Source organism: Hippoglossus hippoglossus, chromosome 11, assembly GCF_009819705.1.
Source record: "Hippoglossus hippoglossus isolate fHipHip1 chromosome 11, fHipHip1.pri, whole genome shotgun sequence".
Taxonomy (NCBI): domain Eukaryota; kingdom Metazoa; phylum Chordata; class Actinopteri; order Pleuronectiformes; family Pleuronectidae; genus Hippoglossus; species Hippoglossus hippoglossus.
Window position 1 is genome coordinate 17557510 of NC_047161.1, and position 10175 is coordinate 17567684.

Genomic DNA, 10175 nt, shown 5'->3' on the forward strand with positions numbered 1-10175 from the left:
ATCTTCAATAAAACCAGGACCTGAGTTTTTCAAACCCGGCAGTGTGGAGGAAGAGTAAAAGCCAGCAGTGCAGTAAAAGAATCCTGACCAACACAGTAGCATTGTTGTGCTACATTAGCTGGATGCTGCTGCAAAAGTCCTGAAGGGACAAGAAACCACACAGTTCCTGTGTTTTCTCCTCTTCATGCTGATTCTGCCCGTCGTGTCACATTGACACTCGCTGGAATAACAGTGAGGCTGCGTGTGTATCGGGGGTAACCAGTCATCATAATGTCCAGCCAATTATAGGCCATTAGATGCAAAACTGTGAGACAGTGGAGAATATACGGCGTCTGATTTCGTCAGCGCTGATTAAGCCAACCAAAGCGGCCTCATTGCTTCCCTAATTCACTGCGTTGAGCGTCCGTTATCTGTTTTACACCTGCTGTATCAGAGATTTATCAGAAGGAGCCGCTCACTTCCCTCAGCAATGTGTTGCGTTGGCAGTAAGGAGGAGAACGAACACTGTGGGCTTGATTAAGCCGAGGTCTCAAAGTGCAGGGACTTGGGACTTAAAAACAATCTGTACGTACAGTATGTAGCTGGAGCACATGTACAGGACATGCGCTGATTGTCTGATTGTCTGGTGCTCTGTCAAAATTCATCAATAAGTTAATCAAATCAGCGAGGCCCACGGCAAAGCACCCACGCAGACAGCTTCAAAGCCCTACAGCTGTCATTCATCTGGGCAGGATACAGTGTGTGCCCTTTGATGATGATGACAACGATGATCATGATGATGATAAAACTGCTCTCCAGGAAATATATAACTGAAGCAATGGAGAATATCTTTAAAGGGTAAAAGTCACACTGTCAGCAAATCCCACGAAAAGACCAAAACCAACAACGTGTTTGTTTGTCTGGCTCTTAATTATTTCTGACACCCAAACACGGCCTGTCTTTGGCATTCAGCCCAATTTGTTTGGTGTTTTTTAAGGAGAAATGCTTCAGGCAACACAGACCATGCTTGTTTGTTGAGAGTAATCCTTCATTAATTCTGGTATTTTCATCTGATTTTCTGAAAGAATTGTAAAATTTCATCAGCCTTATCTTAGCAATATCTCATGAATAAAAACCTTTATTTAGCTGTTTCCATTAGACTGCATTTTGAAACATTTATTACCAGGATCCAAATGCTTAATTTACATAAATATTACAGAAAATATGAAACAGTTAAGAAATGTCAAAGATACGTGTAAACAGGAAACATTTGGTTGATAATTGCAGAAAAGTTGCAACTTGCTCGAATATTAGCTCGTCTCCTAAGCATGTAAGTAGTTGTATCATTGTAAAATGCAGAATTTAACTGCACAAGCTGTTGGCAATGACAACAGGGTCAACCACGCTTGTAATTGCTTATCATTGTTGTGTTCTACACTGGTATCTGTGGCTCATGCCAGTTTTTTCCAGAAGGGGGTCATTTGATCGGAGCCTGACGAATCAGCGAAGGTTATGTTTTGACTGAAACGCCCGAATCAGCGATTTGTGAGTGTTTACTCCATTGTTTCCAAACATCTCAGTTTCTCTCTGTCTTTATTTTCAAACTGGACAAGCAGCATTTCCAAACTTCTCAGTTTTAACGGTTCTAAAACTCCAGAGTAGTGTGTACACCAGGCATATCCCATAGCCGATTGATGCTTTTAAAATGAAAACATAGTAGTGGGGATGTAGACTCAGCTTCTACGGTTGTAGTTGGCATGAAAGACTGCAAGGTAATCACAATAAATAATGTCACCTTCTTTTTGTTTCACAAATCGCAGATGAAATGCAGGACAGCCGTGCTCTGATGACTGCACAAAGCTGCTCCGCTACACACATAACTGCACGACCTGTATTCAAGCTAATGCTTATAATTAGCTGTTTGTGCACTTTTACAAACTAACGGATTTTTGCACTCGCTGCAAGTCATTGAACACTAATCATTACAAAACAGCCATCTGCTGTCTGATTACTATTTAATGCACACCACACACACACACACACTCAAACGTGCTGGCCTTCTTGGATGAGTAGCGTTTGCAGCTCCAGTGATTCCTCCACCTTACGGAGAAGCTAAAAACCCGGCTCTGCCCTCGAGCTTCCCTCTCCTGTCGGAGTCAGCTCAGCCGGGAACGCTGGCCGACGCCTCCAGTCTCAGTCTGGGATGGAGGATGAAGACGCAGCAGTTACAAGCACAGGTGTCATTGTAGCAGAGTGTGTCTGCTATGCGTAGACACTGCTGCACAGCTCCAAAAAAAAAAGGGGCCGGAAATTAATCTCAGACAATGCTCCATTCAGTGACACCAACTCCCTCTGCTGAACACAATAACAGACAAAGGACTCACATATAGTGATAAGTGGCGAAATATCAGCTCATTCAATAAAGAATATCATGATCTGTCAAATCAAAGTCATTGAGACCATGCTTGACAATATCAGGGAGAGAAATTGGACATGTGGAGGCAGAGTGCCCTTGAGAGGAATCCACTGAGCCAGCCCAGGAATCATGTGATGGCATAATCTAGCATTAGCTAAAACCTGCATGATGCTGTTTCGGGCTCTTTGTTGTTAGAATTACAATGCCAAATCCACACAAAGGCAAAAAAAGAGTTACTGAGCGGCCACGAGTTATGGAGTTAAATGAATCAGAGTATGACTTTGAGAGGATGTGCCTGACTATCTCCAAAAGAGATTCTCTAATGATTAAAGGGCTGTTTTCTAATTATTTTTGTCAATAACTGTTGTTGTTTTTACCAGCCGGGGAATCCAACTTGCAAAACCTCAAATGTCTTCTGTGCCGTTTGGAGAGCTGCTCGAGTTGCATGCAATCGGCAGCCGAGATCACAAAGAGACTCACTATTTATATCTTCAACTCACAGGAGCTTGTTTGTTGTGAAACCCAAAGTTATGGCTAGTATGTATCAAAACAAACTATGAAGGTGGATGAGCAGCTGAGATGTACCAGTCTGGTGAGGCTACTCTGAACTGGTCTTGTGGTTTCCTGCTCTAATGAAATGTTTGCATAAGTCACGAGTGCCTGAACAGCCTCGTCAGATGTAATCTATTTAGCCTAGCATCATCGTTTTCTTCTATTTTTATATTTCTCGCAGGCTACCGGGACAAAACAACAACTCTGCGTTGTTTCGCTTGGCAGTGGGGGCTTCGCTACGTTAATAACCTGTGTGTAGGACCAATATTGTGGACTCCAACATCTGTGCAAAACTGTTTCTGCAGCGCAGCTCTGACAAACATCCTGTAACTTTAATCACACTGGGTTTCATTCAGGTCATTCCGAGCCCCGAGAGTGCTTGAAAACCTTTATTTTGAAAGGCTGGTTTGATTGGAATGCTTTGTTAGCTGATCAGTGTGGAGTGTCCTTTCGAAAGGACACAAGCCCCATGTTGGCCACACTATACGATAGGTCAAAGAGCCAGACATCCACTCTGCAGCGGCAGGACATGATTCACAAATCAGACTTTCACCTCAGATCCATCCCCAGTCATCACTCTCCAGCTTGTCCCTCTGTCTCTCTGCTGTGATGTACAGCAACGAGCCATCCTCTCATGAACCCTCTCATGTCCCCCCCCCTCCACCCCCCCCATGCACGCACGCAGACAACAGCCGACCCCCCCCCCCCAGCGACACTGTACCGCAGACGGACGGTGTCCAGCCCGAACGCAGCCTCACCTTAGCAGTGATGAAGAGTGAGATCCGCAGAGGACTCCGGCTCCAGCCTCCACTCACTGTGTCGCTGTGTGGATGTAGTGTTTATATCACCGCTTCTCCTGCTGCTGCTGCTGCTGCTGCTGCTGTTGCCATGGTTATTCATCCGGACCCTGTATGTTCTGCAGTCCCCCTCTCTCTCTCTTTCTCTCTCTCTCTCTCTATCTCTCTCTGTTCTCTCTCTCTCTCTCTTCTCTCTCTCTCTCTCTCCTCTCTCTCTCTCTCTCTCTCTCTCTCTCTCTCTCTCTCTCTCTCTCTCCCGGCGGGGATTTAAATTTGGGAAAGTGCAGCAGCGTCTGTCGCGGGATCAGAACGTGTGCTCATCCTCCGGGTCCGCGCACGGGAGCTGCATTAAAGACAGTGGGTAGTTCAGGGGGAATATTAATAGTCAGCGACCAGGCAGTGTGTGTGTGTGCGTCTGTGCGTGCGTGCGTGCGTGTGTGTGTGTGTGTGTGTGCTGACGTCAGAGCCTGCCCCCTAAAAGCTGAAGTGAACCGTGCAGAGGGAACATTTCAATGCAAAGAAACAAAGGGTGAATGTTCTGCAAACAAAGCAATAATGCGATAATAAACACGCGGCTGTCACGTGACCACCATCGTCGCGCAGTCACCAGAGGTTCAGAGGAGCAACGCTATTAGTGGTGAGCCGCCAAATAACAAAGTAGTTTTAAAATACATTCAATCATCTGTGATAAGTGAATAACTGTCAGTTGTTGTGATGACACATTCACTTTTCAACTGTAGTCGACACAAATCTCTGTGGGATCTGTCTGCATAAGATCTAGGCTCTGGATTCAGTTATAATTCACTACGTAAAATGCAGGTATAACAATTATTTCTTACAAAAGAATCTTACAAAGTGATACATTACTATTTCAATGAACTTCAGAATTATAATGGTTATAATTGATCATTTACACATCCAACAGAAGCAGAGAAATGCAGTTTATCAACCTAAGCATATAGGTCAACGATGATATGGCTAGAGTGAGAGCCTAACGCTTATATTGATCAGAAAATGATTCCCCATCATGTGACGTCATATGATAAGTGACATCATGAAGAAGTCATAAAAAAGTCAGAAAACGATGTAGTTTAAAACATTTTAGGTATCTCTGCATCCTTTAAACAACCGAAAGATTATATTTCATAAATGAGTGTTGATGATATGTTAGGGATGATGTCATCACAGCTTTCAGGTCATAGAATCATGCCATATAGAGTGATGCATTGAAGTTAGCAACCAATAAGATGGGAGACATGGCCTCTTACCCTGAATCGCAACCGAAGCAATATTCAAGACACGGTTGTCATGTGACCTGGGAGGCCCTGAGTTTGAATGTTCTGCAAACAAAGCAATAATGCGATAATAAACACGCGGCTGTCACGTGACCCAGGAGACCGTGAGTATACCACCACCATCATGCAGTCACCAGAGGTTCAGGGGGCAACGCTATTAATTTGTGATGAGCCACTAAATAACCAGTAGAATTGATATGCAATTCAATTATACATTGTTAATAATTGACAAGGTCACTGCTCGACCGTGGTGGAGTTGCCAGCTTCAAATGTCAACACAAACCTCTGTTGGACATCTGTCTGCCAAGATTTATGCTGTTGGTTCACCAGAGTCATAAAATGCAATCATAACAATAACCATAATAACGATAATAACAATTCACATTGTCAATGAACTCCAGAATCAAAGTGGTTGGAAAAACCTATAGTGCTAATTCTTACATTCTTCAGAATTGGAGCCACTCCATGTGTTAACCTAAGCATAGGTCCAACGTCAACAAAAATATGGTTTACAGGATATATCTGCAAATAATACGACTAGAGACAGTCTGACGCTTATATTGATCAGAAAGTTATTCCCCACAGAGAAGTCAGAAAATGACACCACACAAAAATGCATTTTTCAAGGTATCTGGAAAGTGTATATTTAGATCAAAAAACTAATTTCCAGTCATATGATAGCAATGATGTCATCATGGTATCCAAATGAAGTCTCAATACAACGCAATAAAGTATAATATACAAATCATGCAGCTAATAAGTTTGGAGACAAGGTCTACAGCTTATTTAGACCAAATCAATCATGGTCATCATATGCTGTAATTGACATCTATTAGCTCTGTTTTAGTCTCCCCCAACCTTTGAGGGAGATATTTGCCTGTTTAGCAAACTAGGGGCTTGCTGTGTTTAGCAGCTTTAAGTTTCCCTGTCTGTTGGTGTTGGGCAGGTAGTGTACAGTGGGAAAAAAGCTGACTGCTGCTAGAAAACAAGGGTTAATAAGAGGAGGGAAAGTGAAAAACATAAAGTTGCTGACCACAAAAAGCAGAACAATGTCTGGAAAGATGCTAAAACACTCTACAGGGCTAAGAGGAACAGCCGAGTACATACATCCGTGGTTTAGTGACTACAGATAATAGCTTTCCTGTTACACAGTTGTTTACCACTTCCTGGCATAAAATTATTCAAAAAATGCAGATGTAATGTGAATCCTCTTTTAATCCTTTTTTAAATTATCTGGTTTCGGCGCTAATTCATTTAATTCTTATTTTTGCTTGTGTTGAAAACATTCATCTGTTTTAGTTGTTGTTTGCTTTTAAAATGACTACATAGCAAATGTACTGTATGTTTCTGTGGTTTCCTTGCATTGAAAGATGCACACACTGCACAGAGTAGTGACAACAGGGAGCCAATGGGGGCCCAGCCTCTTACTTTTGCCCCTGGGCCATCCAACAGGTAAATCCAGCCATGTGTCAGGTGCAACGGGGGGGAATTTTTTCTCTTCTTTCTTTCCTTGACAAATTTAAATGTAAGTGTGAGTGAGTGTATATAGAATGGCAAGAGGATGACTGCCTGATGACTGAGTATGTGACACTTAAACTGTTTTCAGACGTGAACTCCCGAGGGTGTCCGCAGGATTGGGACCTGACTTTCTCCAGAGTTTGCGAACAACGCAGCGGGAGATCCTCCACTCAGACACGTTCCCAACACAGAACTCTCCAGCGTGTTGAGGTGAGGGGTCGGTGCAGCAAACAGAGGCAGGAAGTAAAATATTAATTCTGCTAATTACCAAAAGCTCTTTGTCATCTTCGTCAGTGTGTCTTACATGTGGGGCTCCTTCATCCTGAGATGTTTGTACTCTTTTTATTTTGTTTTTCACTTTTGCGTCTGTCGCGTGTTAGAAAAGTCATTTCAGTCAGACAACTCATGTTCAAACATTTATTGCAGCAGTAGAACATGTTTAGTGTTTGGCGTCTAGGCTCCAACTTAATCACTCCCCCATATGTTTACACAGGAATGATGGGAGTGATGAGCAAATACTTGTAACCCCCCGTCGGAGCCTACAGGTGGATGCTGGGGTGGTGGAGGGGCTGAAGCAACTGGCAGCAGTACTGCAGCAGCAGTGTGAGCAAAGGGGATGATGGGAAATGTCTCTCTGCTTAAATAGACCACCCGATAAGGTGGGTGTATATTATAGATGGTTGTGGAGAGTGAGGTATGTCACATGATGTATGTCACATGATGTATGCTTGCAGGCGTCGCTCCATTAACCCTCTCTATCACTGATGGTGAATCCTGCGGACGATCTCCTGCAGTGTTCTCTCGTGAGCTCCTTCCAACATTCTGCAGACTTTTTAGGGGGCGGGCTGTAGAGAGTCCACATAAAGTCCTGAGACTCTCAGTCAAATATTTGCGTTAACACATACAGCCCCTCTGGAGAATGTGCAGAGGTTCGTAGGAGTTAAGTGCACGTCTGCAAGCAGGTTTAAAGAGCTGTGAATATTAGACATAATGTATGTAGTCAGCACTGGATAAATAAGGCTTAGATAGGAAAAAATATAGGATACATTTTTGTTGCACCATTTTTAGAGTCTAAGTGATAAAACTGTACAGGTGTCTTATTTATATTGTATTATTGAAGAAACTGTATACAGCAAAGTAACAATGGAGAAACAACCACTAACCAGCACTGTCTCCTGTGTTTCTGGCCGTCAGGTACTGCAATTCATATGCCATCTGTCCTGGTTAAACAACTGCTCACTGTCTAATCACTGGTCAGATAAGGGCGAGTGGGAAGGATTACGTAACAAATGAATAGAAATGCCCCGCTGTCTATGGTAACTGTGTGTTTAACAGTTATCAGCAGGAGGAAATTAGTTTCCTCAACCGGGTCGTTCGGTGCTTTTGTGTCCCTCACTGGCCGAGCGAGCCCACAATGAGCACTTTCCTCCCGTTCCCGGCTTCACCTTCCGCTTAAAAATCCCAAAGTCAATTGCTGCTTTCTCTCATGGCGTTTTGCCATAAGCTGCGAGCACTCTTGATTAAGAGAGAAGCACTATTGATTTTTTTTTTTTTTTTTCAGTCGGCGGCCAGAGCCCATGTGACCATATAGTCTGAAAAAACCTTTCAGAGGTTATGCAGCAAGGACACCAATTTTCACATATTCCAATATGAGGCTCAGATGATGATTTCTAGTCTGTGAAAGTAAAAGTAATTTGATTTGGCACATGTCTCTGCCGATGTAATTTACACAGTTGATGATCACACTAAAACTCAGCTCATATTGTTAATAAAAACCAATGTTGTGTACAAACAGATGAGAAGTACAAGAATACAAGTAAATAAACACTGATGATTCCATACAGGGCAAAACGTTTGAAATTGATGTGACTCAACACCTGTAGGAGATTTTGGACATTGCACTACATTTCCAGCCACCTGATTTTATGCACATGTTCAATTTGGGCATAAAAAAGGCCGATTGGAAATATAAAATGGAGCTTTGCACTTGGTTAGGGTGACAAAGAGAAATGTCATGTGACTTTAACATCCACTGAAACTTCCACTCCATTAAAGAGAAGAAAAACTGGGGCAGATGAAAACATACCTGGGGTTTTATTGTTGGGAAACTACCAGCAGAGAAAAATGATTAGTGTCTATATTGAACATTCAGAATCCGCCCTGAAACAAATAACTAGGAATAGGTTCAAACCCTCAACTCCATCAGTTCCCAAATGGAAAGTAATAGTGCTGGAAATCTGAAAACTAAAGGGAATAACAGAGACAAACCACCATGCTGATTTTCACTCCTTCAGTTCATTTTGAGTTGGCAGTTAAACTAATCTAACCTGCATGTCTTTTTGAAGAGAAATTGCAAAAGAGGAAGTGATTCTATAAATGTTGTTGCCATGACAGAGATCCACAACCGCAACACCCGTGAATGTTTGTGTCAGTCCGATATGGTGAAACAAAAGTAATAAAATTATCAAAATGATCACGTCCTTGGGCCTTTAACAATACACATGCAAAGTATGAAGCCGGTAAGATGAACGGTGACAGAGATTTCTGGAATCAGAGCATACGTATTGTTTTCATTGGACCACAAACATTCATTTATAACCTATAAAAGCCGATCGTTGTGAATGTCACTCCCATGCCATCTAAATATCGGAGCAACCACAGTTTGTTATTGTAGCTGTGCGACCACAACACTGTTGATATTACATTCCCACAGCAGTGTCAAGCTGCACTCTCACCAGAGGGACTTGGCCTGTGCGACTGCTGGTCACGAGTGTGGTAGTCATGGGGTCGCACCACACGGACAAATAATCGCAAACTGTTTTTCTCTCTCCCTTTGCCTGCACTGTCTGTGTCTGCTCCCTCATTGGGAGCATGAGCCCTCAATTATCAAGGCCGGACACATGATCCCTCCAGCAGATCTCAGAGGAGGCCCAGTCATTGGATTGTGTTTCCCTCACAGCTCACTCAGACGGCGATTGTACTGCATCTACAAAAGCTATTCACGTAATATGATACAGAAACGCATACTATATACTAGACCTTTCTATTATCGGTTGTAGTGAATTGTGGAGTGTTCAGCTGGCTTGAGAGTTTATTGATCTCTAATATCATGTAACAGCTAGAGCAACTGCCAGGATCGATAAACCAGTAATCTGAGATTTACAAACACGAAAACAGTGTTTTGAATAAATATATAAAAGATACACTCTGCGTCTATGCTGTGGCATGCAGCCTCGTAAAAAAACAAGTCCGAACTGCCATTATTCTCCTGGACAGCAGTGGTTATCACTATTTCACATTAAAAGCAGCTTTACTTTAAAGCAGGTGTTGCAGAACTTTGCAGCACATTCATGTGTTTCAAACACCAATGAGCGTTTGCATTAGAGAGATTTGTACCCACAACAAAATTTCAAAACCACTTATGCACCAGAGGAGGGGATGAGGATGTCGTATGTGTAAGACATGTCAAAATGTCTGAACAGGCAAAACAAACTCAAGATTATTGAAGAATGTCACAGAGTGTATTCCCGATATTGGTTAATGCGATAATCCTGCGAGAAATCATCGTCACATTCTGAAGTGCAGCAGCAAAAAGAGATAATCACACATCAGACACCA

At 42.7% G+C, this 10175-nt stretch overlaps 1 protein-coding gene across 1 annotated transcript in view; it reads right to left on the reverse strand.

Annotated features, from left to right (window-relative positions):
* Nucleotides 1-4079, reverse strand: part of fam135b (family with sequence similarity 135 member B) — a 43644-nt gene extending 39565 nt beyond the window's left edge. The window contains exon 1 of the mRNA XM_034599853.1: nucleotides 3706-4079. The gene's annotated coding sequence lies outside the window, so the exon portion shown is untranslated. The remainder of the gene's footprint in view (nucleotides 1-3705) is intronic.
* Between the last annotated feature and the right edge of the window lie 6096 nt (nucleotides 4080-10175).